Here is a 16,230-nt window from a genome sequence, read left to right as displayed (position 1 = left end):
GTGTGTAGGAGTCTCTTTGAAATGGGGAGCAGTAATAGGCAATGGGATTGCTGCGGTGTATGTGGAGGTGGTACCATCTGCAGATCCTGAGGATCTTCATTGTTGGGGAGACACTCCCATCTTCCTTGAGGGCTGACATTCACCTGGGATGGAATTTAAGTCTTGCATTTTGCAGTAATCATCCTAGATGGTCGTTGACACAAGTCAGAACTGGGTGGCGTGGGAGGGAGGGCTGTGGGATAACAGCAAACTTTACTGAATGCTCACTCACTGAGTGTGGCAAGTGTTGGTGCTTTTTATAAATTTTATTGACTGTTTCTAATCTGGTGAGGTAGGCATTTTCATCCCCAGATGTGAAACCAGAGTGAGTCATGACAGCCTGACCTGCTGTGTATGTTGAATAGCTATGCTTCCTTTTTCTGACATTGTTGGGGAATGACGGTTTTCATAGAAATTAATTTTCTCTGAATTGGAATTTTACTTTCAGCACTGTTGTTTTAATCATTAAATATCTAGTCTTTAAATTATGAAAATAACACATGCTCATGATTTTAAAAAGAGACCGAATGTTTTAAGGTGAAAACTGAAAAAGTAACTCTTCCCTATGCTGTTTCTACTTACTCCCTGTAGAGCTCCTGGTCTGGTGTATCCTTCTAGAAGTTTCCTATGCATTGCATGCATTTTTCCCTTAAAAATGTTTCAGATGAGTGCAAGAACACTATATATACTGTCCTTCAAACTGCTTGCTCTTCTTTATCCCCTTTTTCCTTTTATTTCTTTCATTTCTTAAAATACATTCTTAGAGAATGTTCTGAGTGGTACACAATAGATCTACTTTGTTCTCTCCCTTTTAAAAATAGCTGTACAGTATATTCATTGTGTGGATATTCCCTAATTTATTTAGCCAGTCTCCTACTGATGAACATTTAAGTCACTTCTAGTGTTTTGTTATTTCAAACAATGCTTCAGTGTACAAGCTTGCATGTATATATTTTTTGTGTTTGGTGCAAAAACATTTGTAACATGGGTCAAATGTTTTCAATTAATGGCTATGGTCAAATTACCTTAAAAAAGGTTTGACCAGTTCTGATGGATTTGTTTTTCTAAAGTGAGTTTACCTGTTGTCCTACCCTCTTCCACGTAGCACATAGGAAAGTTTAAACTTTGGTTGATAGCTGAAGCTTAACACAGTGTGTTGGCAACACTGTGTGGCCTTGATGGCTGGGAGCCCGTAGAGGTTGGTGGGTCCTGCTGACCTGCAGCCTGCACACTTGATGTGTACTCACTTCCACCCAAGTTTGGCATTGAAGATGCCAGCCCTGTGATGCCAGATCTTAGGAATTTTTAAACAGAAGGTAGAAATCTGAATTTTAATATGAACTCTTTGATTTTTGAATGTTGGCAAGTAATTTACTTAAAAAGAAAGCAACCCCTCCCCCCCCACAAGGCACCCCCAAAGCAAAACCCCAAACTAAAGCAGTGAATGTATCTGTCAGTGCTAGAGACTGGCTGGGTCTTTGCTCATTCAGTTGCAGTGGCTTGCTTGGGGTGCCTGGCTGGCTCGGTCAGTTGAGCATGTGACTCTTGATCTCAGGTGTGAGTTCAAGCCTTATGTTGGGTGTCAAGTTTACATAAGACAAAACAAAACAAAACAAAGAAAAATATAAATGGCAAGGCTTATTAATTTTGTGAGATACTGGCCTATCTAGAATCTCATATCTCTTGTATAGCTTACTGAATTTCTGGTTTTTCAATTTTTCCCCGATTGCCCTGTATTTAGGCAACTGTTCATGAACACCATTTAGTTTCATGCATCCAGTCTTTGTACAGGTCCTTCTCAGGAACTCTGTGCTATGGGTTCTTAAAAGGTTCTTATAAGACAGTCATTGGCTTCTCTTTTCCCCACGCCCATGATTGCTTCTTTTTTCCCCATTTCCAGGATTAGGAACGGGTGGTAGTGGTGGTGGTGGGGTGTTCCCCAGTCTATTTTCAGGTAGCAGTTGGCTCTGTCTTGGTCTTTAGTGCTTTCTGCTGCTGGTTGCTTCCAGGAACTCCAGGATTCTAGGTTTCTGGTGGTTTCCACGTGGATGCTGAGACACAAGCTTTGGGACAGGGATAAGATGGGGAAGATCACACTTCCCCAGCTGCTTTATTCTTTATTCCTTACAATTCCATCACACCAAGAAATTCACTGAGGAATTGTGGGTAGTGTGAATTACAATATAGAGGGGCAGATCCCCCCAAAGGGATGCCTACTATGACTTCTCCTTGGGTCCCTTATAGGCACAAATACCCTGTTTTCAAAATTGTGGTTTCCCCCTTTCCTCCCACAGAGACAGGCCTTGCAAGATGCAGACATGGAGATGCAGGAAACAGCTCAGATCCTCCTTCTAGAAAGGACTTGTGCTGTCTGCTGGGAGCCTGATTAGCTGCTAGCCTTCAGCTGACAATTAACTCCTTCTCAGACTGGACCCAGCCATTGACCCAGCAGGACAGCGGACAAGGACTATCCTATTTCTGCCTCACACAGGGCTCTTCTAATTGGCCATATTTGCTCTAGAGCTTCCTATTGGGCTGGCCTTATTGTCAGACCTTGTCCAACAGCTCCTTTTTAGTCCTGCTTCCTCCCTCTCTTTTTGCAGGCGTTATTCCTACTCCACCCTTCTTCTGACTCCTGACTCCAATCAGGCATTTGCTTTGCTGAGGACTCACTGGCAGTCTCTTTCATTACCCAAATCCAAGTTTGGCTGCTTGACATTCGAGAGCCAATACTCTAGAGACACGAATTGGTTGGGAAGGAAAGGTTGCTTTGTTTAGGAAGTGGGTAACCTGGGAAGATGGTGGACTAGTGTCCAAAGACCATCTCCAAAGTCCTGGACCAAGCAGGGGGTTGTTCAGGGGGAAGCACTGGTAAGTGGTGAAGGTCCACGTGCAGGAAACCAATAGTACAGCAGTTAATTATTCTTGGTATGATCTCAAGCAGACTTGCTAGCATCAGGGAAGGCTAGTTTCTAGTATGGTCAAGCTTGATCTTAGAACATCTTGTTCCTTATTTCCCCAGAGTCAGTGTTCTGTTGAAATCTCAAAGAAGCTATAATTAGTCAAGTTAACAGCTAGAGGACACAGGTCAGTTGGTTAAAGGTATATAGCTTTTAGGCTGCTTGAAACACAGTTAACATTTTCTTCAGAATCTTTCCAATGCGACAGTAGGAGTTGGTCTTCCAGAGGATCCGTCCTTGTCCTGGAATCAGAGCATCAGAGCACTCTGAAGCAAAAGTCTTCTGAAGCTATTAATTCTTGCCAGTTTGACTTATTTGATGAGGGGCATTAGTAGAAAATTGCAGGGTGCATTTTGGCTGACTTCGGCCACCACGATAGTGCAAGTCCAGTTCTGGAGCTCCATGTTTTCCCTGAGATCTCACTGGAGGATGAGATGAAAGTCCCCTTGTCTCTCCTAAGGTATTCCATTTTCCTGTGAGGAACTGAACACACACATGCACACACACACACGCACACACTCTTCTAAGAACCAATAGTGATTCTTAGGGAGAATGCTATCCAAAGCTACAGTAAGAAAGAGAACCATGTCCCTAAAGGTGCCAGCCTGCCCTCTCTGGAGATAGCATTTGACATTCTTATGCAAAGCAGCTTCAGTTCCTTTGCCTTGCTTTTACAGAACAGTGTAAGAGGCCTATGGTCTGAAATGAATAAGGCCTGTCACAAGACTTGCCAAAGGACAGAGCAGTCTACTTCTGAGGGTTTTCTCTTTTGTTGGGCCAGATCAAATTCTTGAACAAAACTGCACTTCTTTTAATCTCTGCAAAGGAAATGGGGGTAATTTAAGGATTTATTATCCTTTTGCTGCAAGCAAACCCTTGGGAGTGAAGGGGATGGGTGTGTTTGTCCTTCTGGTTGCATAGACTCTACCCACTCATTTTGAACGTAATGACAAAGGGTTTGTTCTCATCTTTTGATACTTCTTAAAAAACCCAAGGATTATACAATACACACATTCTGCGCCTTGTTTTTTAAAAAAATCTTTTTATTTTGAAGCAATTATAGACTCAAAAGCAGTACCTAGAGTCCCAGTGTATGCTTCCTTCAACTTCCCCCAGTGATGACACCTTATAGAGGTGACATCTGTAATACAATATCAAGATTGGGACATTGACATTGACGCGATACTGTTAACTAGAGCAAAGACCCTATTCAGTGTTCATTTTTTATGTGCACTCTTTTATGTGTGTCAGTGTGTGTCTGTACACTCCTCAACTTGTTGGTATATCTTAGAGATCTTTGACTAGCGGGATCATACAGATCTACTTCATTCTTGTTCCTTTTTTCATTATCTGGATGGATTATTATTTGTCAGTTCTCTATTGTTTTTAGTCGTTTTTGCCTTTTCTCGAATACAAGTGATGTTGCAATAGCATCTTGGTCCACATAGCTAGGAGGACTCTGTACTAAACCCACGCCAATAGTTGAGTCATTAAGCCAAGCGTATGTACTTTGGCATTTGATAGAAATTGTCAGTTGCCCTCCAGAAAAGCTTGCCCTTCTCTGGTCTCAGGGAACCTTCCTAAAGGGCAATTCAGTGTGATGATGCCTAGCTCTTCACAACCTCCTGGAGCACAGTTTCACCAAACATCTTAATTTTTGCCAGTCTGGGTGAAAACATTTAAAAAATTTACATTTCTTTATTAAGATGATTGAATATATTTTCACATATTTACAGGTATTTATATGTTTTGTTTCATAAACTGCTTATTCATATCCTTTGTCCACTTTTATTGGGTTGTTACTCTGTTTTCTTATCTATTCTTATAAACTCTTTATGAAAGGACTGTCATGAGTTGCAAATATTTTTCTCAGTTTGACTTTTGAATTTGTCTTTTGGATGTCATATATATGTTTTACATTTTTATGGAATCAAATGTATTTGTCTTTTCTCTTATGGCTTCTGAGTTTTATGTCATGTTTAGAAAGGCCTTTCTTACAGGAGTATAAAGAAATTCACTCATGTTTTCATGTAGTTATTCAATATTTTTCATGTAGTATATTTAATATGTGTCTGTTTAAATCCTTAGGGCATCTGATATATTTTTTAAAATTTTATTTATTTATTTATTCATGAGAGACACAGAGAGAGAGGGAGGCAGAGACACAGGCAGAGGGAGAAGCAGGCTCCATGCAGGGAGCCAACGTGGGACTTGATCCCGGGACCCCAGGATCACGCCCTGGGCCGAAGGCAGGCACTAAACCACTGAGCCACCAAGGCTGCCCTGATATTTGTTTTTGTATGAGAAGTGATATAGAGATCCAGGTTAACTTTTTCCTCCAATGGTTAGCCAGTTATCTCAGCCCTGTTGGAATTATTCCCCCATGTTTTAATTTCTTTATTATTCCCATATATATTTGAGCCTATTTCTGGTTTCTATTTCATTCCATTGATTCGTCTATCTCTTCCCAAGTCAGGATTTTAATAGCTATTGCAGAGAGGAAAAAAGAAAGTGGAAAAAGTGCCATAAAATAATTTCAAATGGAGTGGCATGGCAATTCAGAGGAGGGAAAGAGTATTTTTAGTTTGGGTGGTTTGGAAAAGCTTTATGAAAGAGAGACATTTAAGATAGAGCTTAAATGAGCTTCATTAGTCAAAGGGAATAAAAAACAAAGACATGGAGGCAGGAGGTGCTGAATATCTGTGCAGATGCCTGTTGTATCTCTGCAAAGGAGCCCAAAGTCCACCACTTGGGTTTTTATGTATGCATGTCTTGAATACAGTCAAGAGCATTAAGAAATTTTTGTACTACCCTTTTGAGTCATTTTGGGGATACATTTATTAACTATAATAGCTACAAGTTGAGTGCCTACTATTTGCTAGGGATATCCTATGTCAATTCTAATTCTCACCACAACAAGCAAAGTTAATATTATTATTCTCATTTTAGGAATGAGGAAAAGCCTCAAGTAGGTAAAATAACAGATCAAAAGTGGCTGCACTGAGATTCAAATCCATGGCCAGCAATAAAAAACCAAACACAGCAATGAAAAGCCAGAGTAGAAAATACAGCACGTTACCCACGTTACCTGGGATCCCTGTACTTCCTTGCATGGCAAGGGAAATCCAGTGCCAGCTCTTTGCCCAAAGCCAGCATGATGTTGGAAGGTACGGGAGAGCTGGAGGGGCTTAAGAATGTCCCTTCCTTCCCTCCATAGCCCTTAACCAAAGACTGTGGGGTTGAGATATACATATTCTAGCTCTTTTTGTCTTCTCACTGAGATGGCTTTGAGGTGTGACCTGCAGTGTCCCCCAAGTCCTTTGTGGGAATGAGTCCAGATTACCCTCTGGCTTGATATTGCACCTTATGTGGCCTAGCCTCCTCACTTCCTCTCTTTTCCCTGAAAATATTTCTTAATACATCTCTTTCACATGCATCTTTCTCTAAGGCAGTACTGTCTCAAGAAAGCTTTGGTTCAGTTATGTGGAGGCGTGTGTGCGTGTGTGCATGTGTGTTTATATATTGGGTTGCCATTTCACTTGAAATTTTTTAAAAAGATTTTATCTATTTATTCATGAGAGAGAGAGAGAGAGAGAGAGAGAGGCAGAGAGGGAAGCAGGCTCCATGCAGGGAGCCTGAAGTGGGACTCGATCCCGGGTCTCCAGGATCATGCCCTAGGCTGAAGGCAGCGCTAAACCGCTGAGCCACCGGGCTGCCCTCACTTGAATTTCTTACTGGGGAGCCAAAAAGTTTGAAAGCCACTGTCCTATAACACATTAAACTGTCTCTATTTGTATAGCATTCATTGAGCTGGAAAGTTTCCTGGGTGCTCCAGAATCAGAATGGCAGATCATTTTCCAGGTCTTATTGCCTATTTGAGTCCAGCAACTTAAAATATATTGAATAAAAATGTATCAGTCATGGGTCTAGAGAACACCATCGACTTTGACACAATTGGTTAGGCTGTTCTTTGAACTTCTTTGGGCAATCAAGCCTGCCAAATAGCTTTCAAAGTCCAGATTTCTCTTTGCTAAGGTTGCTATGGTATAAAGGTCATGATGGTTGATTGTTAATTTTTTGCCGACCAGCAGAAATAGGAAGACCAAGTTTGCCTTGGAGCAGAGCCAGAGGGTATACCTGACTGCATGGCAGGATATTCTTTCCAGAGCTATGGCCCAAAACTGTGGCTTTGGTGGAGAGAAGTGGGGTGTTCAGAATTGCTCCGCAATTACCCCTCAAGACAGTGCCGTTAAAAGAAGGGAAGATGACACATCACAATACTAACAGCTGATGAGACCTAACAAAGAAGTCAGGCAAGTTTCTGTTGGACAGATCAGTAGAGATCCCAGGGCAGACCTGGCTGCCAGAACCCACTGGAGGCCACAAATAGAAGAAAACACCAACCCCCAAAGTACAGTAGAGATGAAATCTGGAAAGCAGTGCAGAGAAAGGGCAAGAGACCTATCTTCCTGCAAGGCCTTGGGAGCCCTGCCATCGTGGTATCGGTTGAAGATCCTTATTTGTTAGTACATGATGTAAGATTGTGTCCGTATTTAATAAAGAACTAAGATATATTGAAAATTCAATGGAATGATTAAGAAAAAAGGAAGGAGAGCTCAGCTTAGGAGGATTTGGTTGAAGATGGCTGTGAGTTAAGAATTTGTAGGGTCTTGGGCAGCCCGGGTGGCTCAGCAGTTTAGCGCCACCTTCAGTCCAGGGCCTGATCCTGGAGACCCAGGATCCAGTCCCATGTCAGGCTCCCCGCATGGAGTCTGCTTCTCCCTCTGCCTGTGTCTCTGCCTCTGTCTCTCTCTGTGTGTCTCTCATGAATAAATAAATAAAATCTTAAAAAAAAAAAAAAAAAGAATTTGTAGGGTCTCTACTACTGTCCCAGGGAAGAGCCATGTTTTCTGGTAGATGTGGCCATTTTGGTCACCACAAAGGTGTACTGCAGTGTGGGAGGTAGATGTTCATTAGCATGGTCAATGTCTGGTTGCAGGATCCTTCAACATCAGCCAACTCCCTCCCACCTGATTCCGCATTCATTCCACTGCTTTCTGATTGTTACTGCAGGTAGGAGATGTGGATCTCAGCTAACATCTTTTTTGTCACTGGGAGGTAACGTTCCCCACCAAAACCTATTCAGCTGCAAAAACCTATTGGCTTTTGTGACTAAATCAATTTCATGTGAGTTCAGGTTGTGAGAGTCAGTATCATATGCCCCTCCCCACCCCAAAGTGTTGACTATCCATGTTTCAGGCTGACCAGTCTGAGAGCCATGCCAGGAGGAAGGACCCTGTGAGGCCCAGCCTGAAACACGCAGTCAGATCTCACTGGTTCGGACCACAGAGAGCACCAGACCCCTGCCTCGCTGAGCCACAAACCCCAGGGGAGGCAATATAAGCTGGTTCCTGACTGTTGTTGAGACTCTAGAATTCAGCCATAAAGGGGGTGTTCACATAGGGGGAGGGGTGAGAAAGCTTTGACTTGAGGGAGCAGAGTAGGGGTGGGGTGTGTGTGTGAGGGGTTAGTTTTGCCCTCAGTTTCTGTCCTGACTACTGTTTCTGGAAAATTAAGTGAGAAAGAAATCCTTAGGCTCTGTCTCTAGGGGAAGCTGTGCTCAATTCCAGTGGCGACGACAGGCTCCCTAGCTCAGAGTGCTGGCTGTTGGACATTTGAGGTGTGATGGAGTGTCCCCCAGGAGGCATGGTGAGGGTCCGGGATGGCTCATAGTGCACAACTAGTAAGTATTTTAAGCTTTATAATATTCATACAGTACTTTCACATAAACCTCATATTGTAATTGTTGCAAGGGTACACAATTTTTTCCCCAAAGCAGATTCTAATTAATCAACAGTATACTGATTAAGTATCTGCAGGAGAAGCACTGTGCTAAACACTGTAAAGATTTACAGCATGAACTTAGTCCTTGCACTCAAGGAATTTACAGTCTACCTGAGGAGCTAGGACATATCAATGAAACATCCAGAAAACAACTGCTGTAAAAAAAGTGCTAAACTAAGTGTTATTTATTTGTACCTCCTTCTCACTCTCCCCCTTCATGCCCCAGCTCTCCCTGGCCCCAGGGGGCAGGGCTTGGGAGGTTCTAGGTGGATAACACAATCCTCCCTCTCATGCCTTTACTCTACCCTACTGGCTCCTCATTCTAGCATCTTAGTCCTTTCCCTGCCCACAGGCTCTGTGTGGGGGGGTGGGGTGGGGTGGGGTGAGGTGGGGAGTAGGGGTTCCTATGGAGATCTCTCCAGAAAATGGGTCCTGCAAAGGCGATTGGGTCAAATAAAAATAGGTCTAATGTTTTTTATTGTTATCTGTTAAAATTGAATGGGTTTGGTTAGTTGAATGAGTACCTTGTTAAATTGATAAGCATCTGCTGAGCCTCACACACGCAGAGGGAAGATAAAAGGCCATCAGGAGACCAGGGTGTGGACTTCTTGGGAGCTCCTTTGGCTGTTTTTCCAGGTTCTCTCACTATGCTTTTATACCTATATTCTTAAAATAAACATTCCTCCCAGACTAGTGCTAATGCTGTGAGTGTAATCATTCATGGGTGGTCCTTTGAACTAGACAGGTTCAAGAGAGTGACAGAAGTATTGCTGGAACCAGCTTCAGCTCTTGGGCCAGCCTTACTCAACAGGGGCTCCAGAAGAGAACTAAGGTCTATAGAATATTATTCAGGGGACTATTTCCTCAATTTTCCCAAGGATGGTGCATAGCTAGTACCATTCTAGAAGCAGAAGAGACACAAGCTAATTCATTACATACAGTAGATGCCTTAAGACATTATGGCTTTATTTTCTCAAAAAGCCCAGGGTCTCAAGCAATAGTGGGGCTCCCTTCTTTTCTTGGCCTGACTCAGTAACCATAACTGACCCATCATGACTTCTTGAGTCATGATTTTTGACAATGTAGACTATAAGTAATTGGAGTTCAAAGGCAAGACTAGAGCCCTGTGGGTGGTAGTGAAATGGGAAACAAAGGCAGAAAGAAATATAGATAAAATTAGATGTCCACATAACCTGCAGCCCATCGACAAATACTTGAGACAAGCAGAGTATAATGTTCCTCCAGGAAGCTCCCAATTGTCTTAATGTTCATGTCTTGCTAGAGGGAAAAGCAACCTTAGTTTGAAAATAGCAAGGCCTCCTGTATCCAGTGGGATAGCATATGAATCTTTAGCATATGAAAATCCTTTTGGAACTTCCCTTGTCTTTACTTCCCTCAACCCTAAAGTATATAATCAGTGGCCCCTCATAAACCCGGGGCAGCAGCAGGCAGCAGGGAGCAGTAGTTCTTTCTGCCCACAGGTCCTGTCCCCAGTGCTTTAATAAAACCACTATTTTGCACCGAAGACATCTCAAGAATTCTTTCTTGGCCATCGGCCCTGGACCCCACCAAACCTCACCTACATTCAAAAACCACATCAGTAGTATGTTGAATTGTAATGTTAGTAGCTATACTAAGGTCTAATACTAACCTAGGTTGGGCAGTGAACTTGGAAAGAGAAGAAGACTCTAAAACATGCTTTCTCCCTCAATCTGTATGCGAGGACTCTGCAAGGCAGGGGTGACTTGGGATGGCCATACATTTGAGTCGTGACTCTCGTCTGTAGTCTGCAGTTGGAAAACCTCCATTGAAAATATACACTTTAGATCTTGTAAACAGTGATGTAAGTAGCAAAGGTGAAGGTGTATGTTTGCCTCATCTGATCTACAAGTTTAGAGCTTTTATGATTTGGCAAGAGGAGTCGAGGCATTGAATGAATTTGGAACTTGTCAATATTGACGGGGTAAACAGAGAAGATAAGGGTGCCCTGAGCTCAGCAAGACAACAACAGGAACCTTTTGGTACAAAAGAGCACAGCAGCCACTGGCTCTCCTGTCCTCACTCTCACCAGGTGGGGCTGGGTTGGGAGGATGCCTAGAAAATACTGTCACGTTGGAGCTTAAATGTTTGCGTTTTCTCTGAGGCAGCCTTGGCCTGGATGTTGCCCAACTCCCATGCTCTGGAGGTTGCCAGGGGGATGGACAATGCATTCCTCCGAGATTCTGGTTTCTTCCCTGGCTGGACCAGGCAGAGCTTAGTTGGCAGACAGAATAACTGCAGGTGGACAGAATAACTCCATTCCTGCTTCTGTGGCTACTGTGAATGGAATCCTGCTTGAAAGCCCCAGCTTCCCTCTTTCACTATAGACCTTTCCTTTCTTCCCTGCTGGATCCAGGGAGGCTGAGAAGGGGCATTCAAGCTTGCCATGCTGCCCCCATAGCTCGTGAGGCTGCGTCCCTGTGTAAAGACCCACTTACTCAGAATCTCTAATGTTACCTGTGGAGCTACAAAGTTTATTCTTATTTTAGATCAGGTCTCTCTGTTGTACATTCTGACATAATTCCCTTTTGAAATATATATATTAAGATTGTTTATTAAGTATTTGTTTTCCCTGATAGACTATGAGTGACATGGGATCAGGGACTGTCTTGCTCACTGCTATATCCCTCTTACTGAGTACAGCATCATCCTGGGCACTTCAAAGAGGGGATTTAAAAACAGGGAATGGATCACTTAGGTAATGGACAGAGGTGAGAAGCTGAATGGACTGAAGAAACGACTAGCTATTAGCACCCGCAGAACAGTGCTGCTACCAAGAGGGCTCGAAGGACACAGAGGAGGGATGGTGTCACTAGAATCACAAGCTGAGTCTGCACTATGGAAGGGACTGCCCAGGACCCTGCAGGGAGGGGCTGTCTGGTGAGGAGGTAGGCCCATTTGCAGGAAAATGGTGCTCAAAATAAGGAGAGAGGGATGGAAAAACTAACCTGGCTTCTCTTACTTCCCAGCCTCCCACCAGTTTCTAGTGTCTCCTACTGGCCATTCCAGCTGGAAGGCAGTTGGTAAGAGTAAACAGGGAACAGTGTTTGCAAGGGGCAGGGAAGAGATCTGAGAGCAAATAGGCCACAACTGGCACAAGGTAAACTCACAAATATTTGTTGCTTACATGAGTGAAGAAGCAAAGAGACAATGTTGGCTGATCGATGTTTAAGGGAGCCACATCCTCCATTCACACTATGCCATGCCTCACTTCTCTGCCAGTAGATGCCACAGGTGCCTTCTTGAGAATGGGTTGCCCTGTGTAAAGTAAGTGTAACTGAAGTTCAAAGGAGAGACAAGATCCCTGGGGCGAGGAGCTTCATTCTGAATTGCCTGAATCTAAAAAAAATTTTTCTTCCGGATTTTGGATTACCCAAAATACTAGTACAAATGTAGGCCTTTAACATCACCCAGTTTGAAAACCAGCCTAGTTTTTTTGAGTCTCGAATCTAACAGCTGCTAGAATAGCGTGCCCCAAAATAACACAGGTCACCATTTCTGAGGCAAAGACCTAGCCTGTCCCTCACAGGTAGGCCCTTGGTTAGGGTTTCAGGTCACTGGGGCAAAGCTGCCAGAGGCTTTCGTGTCAGGTGGGCTCCTGGGCCTTTTGCAAAGCATGGAAGACTGCGATCCTATAGTGTGTCCACCAGAGGGCCTCAGGGCTTCCCCTCAGAGTCCAGACGGGGTGGAGACTTGGTGCCTCAGCCATGCTAGGCTGGGGGTGCTGGCATGTGGGGTCTACTCTTAGACACCTCATGTGCTGGAGCAGATCTCGGGGAGCAGAGCTGCCATGATTCCAAAGAGACCAGTGTCCTGTTCAGTTTCCTCTCTGTCCCTTTCACGGGTTCATTTTATGCTTAATAACAGTTGATTTGAAAAATTGACCAATGAGGAAGTCAGAGTAGGGGTGTGTCTGTGTGTGTGCATGCGCATGGGCACAAACGCACACGGGGGCACTTTGAAGGTGAGGTAGCAGGAAGTGGGGATAATTCTGGTCACCACAGTGAATGCCAGAACCCACAGCTTAAATATTATTTAACGTTGAAGAAATTCAGAGCTGGAAAACGACCTTGGAAATAATCTAGCATCTCCCTCATTTGCTAGAGAAACCCACACAGCCTTTGCTGCTTACAAGATGCCTGGAAAGTTCAGAAACTTTAGGAATGCAGCTAATACATCAAGTTATTAGGGGCACCTGGGTGGCTCAGTGATTGAATATCTGACTTTGGCTCAGGTGGTGATCCTGGGGTCCTGGGATTGAGTCCCACATCGGGCTCCCTGCAGGGAGTCTGCTTCTTTTTCTGCCTATGTCTCTGCCTCTTTCTCTCTGTGTCTCTCATGAATAAATAAATAAAATCTTAAAAAAAAATCGAGTTATTAAGGGGTTTGTGGTAAGATTTCATTTTAGTCCTTCATACTTGCTCTCCTTTTCTTAGGTCCAACATGAGCCTTAAAGCAGCAACAAAGCACAAAAAAGCATTTTTTTCTGGTCTTTGGTTCTAATCCCATCTTTGGTCTTGGGTTCTTTCCAGACTTTCTCGAACCAGAGGATAGAAGGATCTGACATGGTAGGAATATTATCCAGGAAGATGGTGGAGTGAGTAGAAACTCACTCAAATCAAATCAAATCCTAATCACCAATTCTATTAAAATCAATCAGAATTTTTGCTAAAGAGTTTTCCATGGTAGAGCAGAGGTCAGTCACTAAGATAACTTAAGGGGGGGGAGGATGCATTAAGCTGGAAAAATTTAATGTGGCCTTCTCTGAGAAAGTGTCATCACTCAAAAAAGAAGAGAGAACATACAGAAAACTTTGCTTTAATTAACCCTGAAGAAAGAGCAACCATGGGGAGCCACACACAGAATTCAGAAAACGGTTGCAGCCTCTTTTCAAAGAAATGAAGTGGATACCATCTCCTCTCAAGTGAGAGAGGGTCAGAATTAAAAAGAATGAAGGTAACGATCATTGCAAAAGACAAACTGAAGATGTTGTTTAAGTTGCACAAAGTGGAATTGCCACTTAAATCGAACAAAAAAAAGGTCTTGAGCAATATATTCAGAATTTTAAGAAACTGAATTAAGAAATGAAACATTTGGGAGGGCCATTCTGGGGAACAGAGTTCAGCATTGCAATTTCTGCAGTTAGACTTCCTGGAAAAGCAGACAAAATAAGAGGCACTGAGTCAATAGTTGAAGATGCAATGATATTTTCCCAGAACCAATAAGAGATGAGATCTGAAATGAGAAGAGTCATATGGCCTCAGAGTCCTAAGGATATTTCAAGAGTGACATTATTTATAACACAGTTCTTATGCTCTTACATCTTCTGATTTGCCCTTTACAACAACTAGGTGAGGTGGACAGATATTATTTTCTCTCATTTTACTGGTAGAAGTTCAGCCTCTGAGAGGCTGAGTGATTTGTCAAAGAGATATAACTAGCGAGTGCAGAGTCCAAGTTCAAGTCCAAGTCTCGCTCTCCAGAGTGGGAGGGTCTTAGACACATTTTACACTCTAAGGAAAATACAACTGCAGTGACACTTGAAAAGAGAAAATCACTTTTAAAAGAATGTAAATTGGAAAGACTATTGCCCTTTCTAGGAACATAAAAAGAGCTTGGTGAATATGGAACAATATCACCAAGGATGTAGGGAGAGAGAGAGAATGAGAATGTGCCCATTCATTCATGACCTTGCCAAAGTGCCCTCTATGTGGGATGCCACAAATACCTGGCCAAGGTCCTAGTAAGTCAACTGGTCACCTTGTCCAATTAGCTCTGAGGACTGCCTCTAATAGAAGCCTACACCAAACACAGAAACCTAAATAGGTGGCATTGACCTGAGCTAAGTGAGAAAGTACGAGGAAGCATTTTTTTGTTGATAATCATAATTATTGTACTTATGGAATGAAAGTAAGATGTTTCTTCATTCCTGTATGAAGCATTGCAAACTTCTGTCACCTTTCTAAGAGCTATTTGGCTAAATGTGACAGGAACTAGTCCCTACACTCAATACTACCACTCTGGGAACTTATCTGAGAGCAACAATTCAAAGAAGAAAGTTATAGGTGGTTATACTGATATTATTTATAATTGTTAAAACTTGAAATAAAACCCCAATAATTGGGTTATAGCCCAAATGAATATTATGTAAGTCATTATAAATAATGAAAACGAAATGTGTGTATGAAATTAGCAATGGGAGTAGATCTAAATTTTTCATATTATCATGATTAAACAATGAAAAATGTGTGTGTATAGATAAAAATTGGAATGCTGTTTAGAGGAATGACACAAATTCATTTAGGGAATGGGATTGAAGCTGAGCTTTCTAATTTCTTTCTTTAAATAATTTAAAATTTATAAGTTATTAAGAATTTGCAGTGCTGTTTCTGAAATATGGCCAGTCCCATTCGAGTTAGAGATCTGTGGGCTCTTTGGAAGGATGAGAAACTGCTCGAAGTCCCAGTGTCTGAGTAGGGGATCTGGGGGCCTGTGGGCCTGGGGCCACGGCTGAGAAGAGACTTTATTTGTACTCGATCTTCTTTGATGCCTTTTGAATTTTGTATCCTGTGTATGTGGCACCAATTTTGAAAATGATATCCGGGTGCAATAAATCTCCATTGACTAGGATTTCTGATCCAAAAATTGGGCCAAGTGGTCTGATGATGAGACAGAATAGTTGAAATCAATGTGGCCTTGGAAAATCCAGATAATTTAGTCAGCGTGTCGAATAATTGGAAGGATGGGGAGTGGAAGCCAAGCTGAAGCTAGACAGAAGGCACCAGGCGGGAGTGGGTCCTCCTGGGAGTCCAGGTGAAGCAGTAGAGATCTGGTCAGATCTTGGGGTTGAGGGCCAAAGAGCAGAGAGATGCAGTGTGAAAGGTGAAGGTGAGTAGAGATGGGGACAAGGCCCCAGAAGGGCAGTGCATGTGATGCAACGGCTAGGAGGGAGAGGCCAGGACTGCTCCTGAGGTATAGTGCAGATACAACCAGGGAGTAGGGCATGGAGTGGGACCAGGGCCTCCGGGGAAGTAAAGTGGGGACACCACGGAGGCTTGGAACAAGGGGAATGTCCTGGGGTGGGTTGCTGAGGCCAAGTGGGGGAAGCAGATACACCAGACTGGGCCCGAGGATCTAGGGTCAGGGGAGGTAGGGTAGCTGTAGGATTTTTAAGGATTTCTTTATTTTTGAGAGATGGATAGAGATTGTGCATGTGAGCAGGGGGAGGGACAGAAGGAGAGGGAAAAATCTCAAGCAGACTCCTCGCTGAGCACGGAGCCCCATGTGGGGCTTAATTCCAGGACCTGGAGATCATGACCTAAGCTGAGATCAAAAGCCAGCCACTTAA

This window comes from Canis lupus, chromosome 8, assembly GCF_011100685.1.
Source record: "Canis lupus familiaris isolate Mischka breed German Shepherd chromosome 8, alternate assembly UU_Cfam_GSD_1.0, whole genome shotgun sequence".
Classification (NCBI taxonomy): domain Eukaryota; kingdom Metazoa; phylum Chordata; class Mammalia; order Carnivora; family Canidae; genus Canis; species Canis lupus.
Note: the sequence above shows the minus strand (reverse complement) of the source record.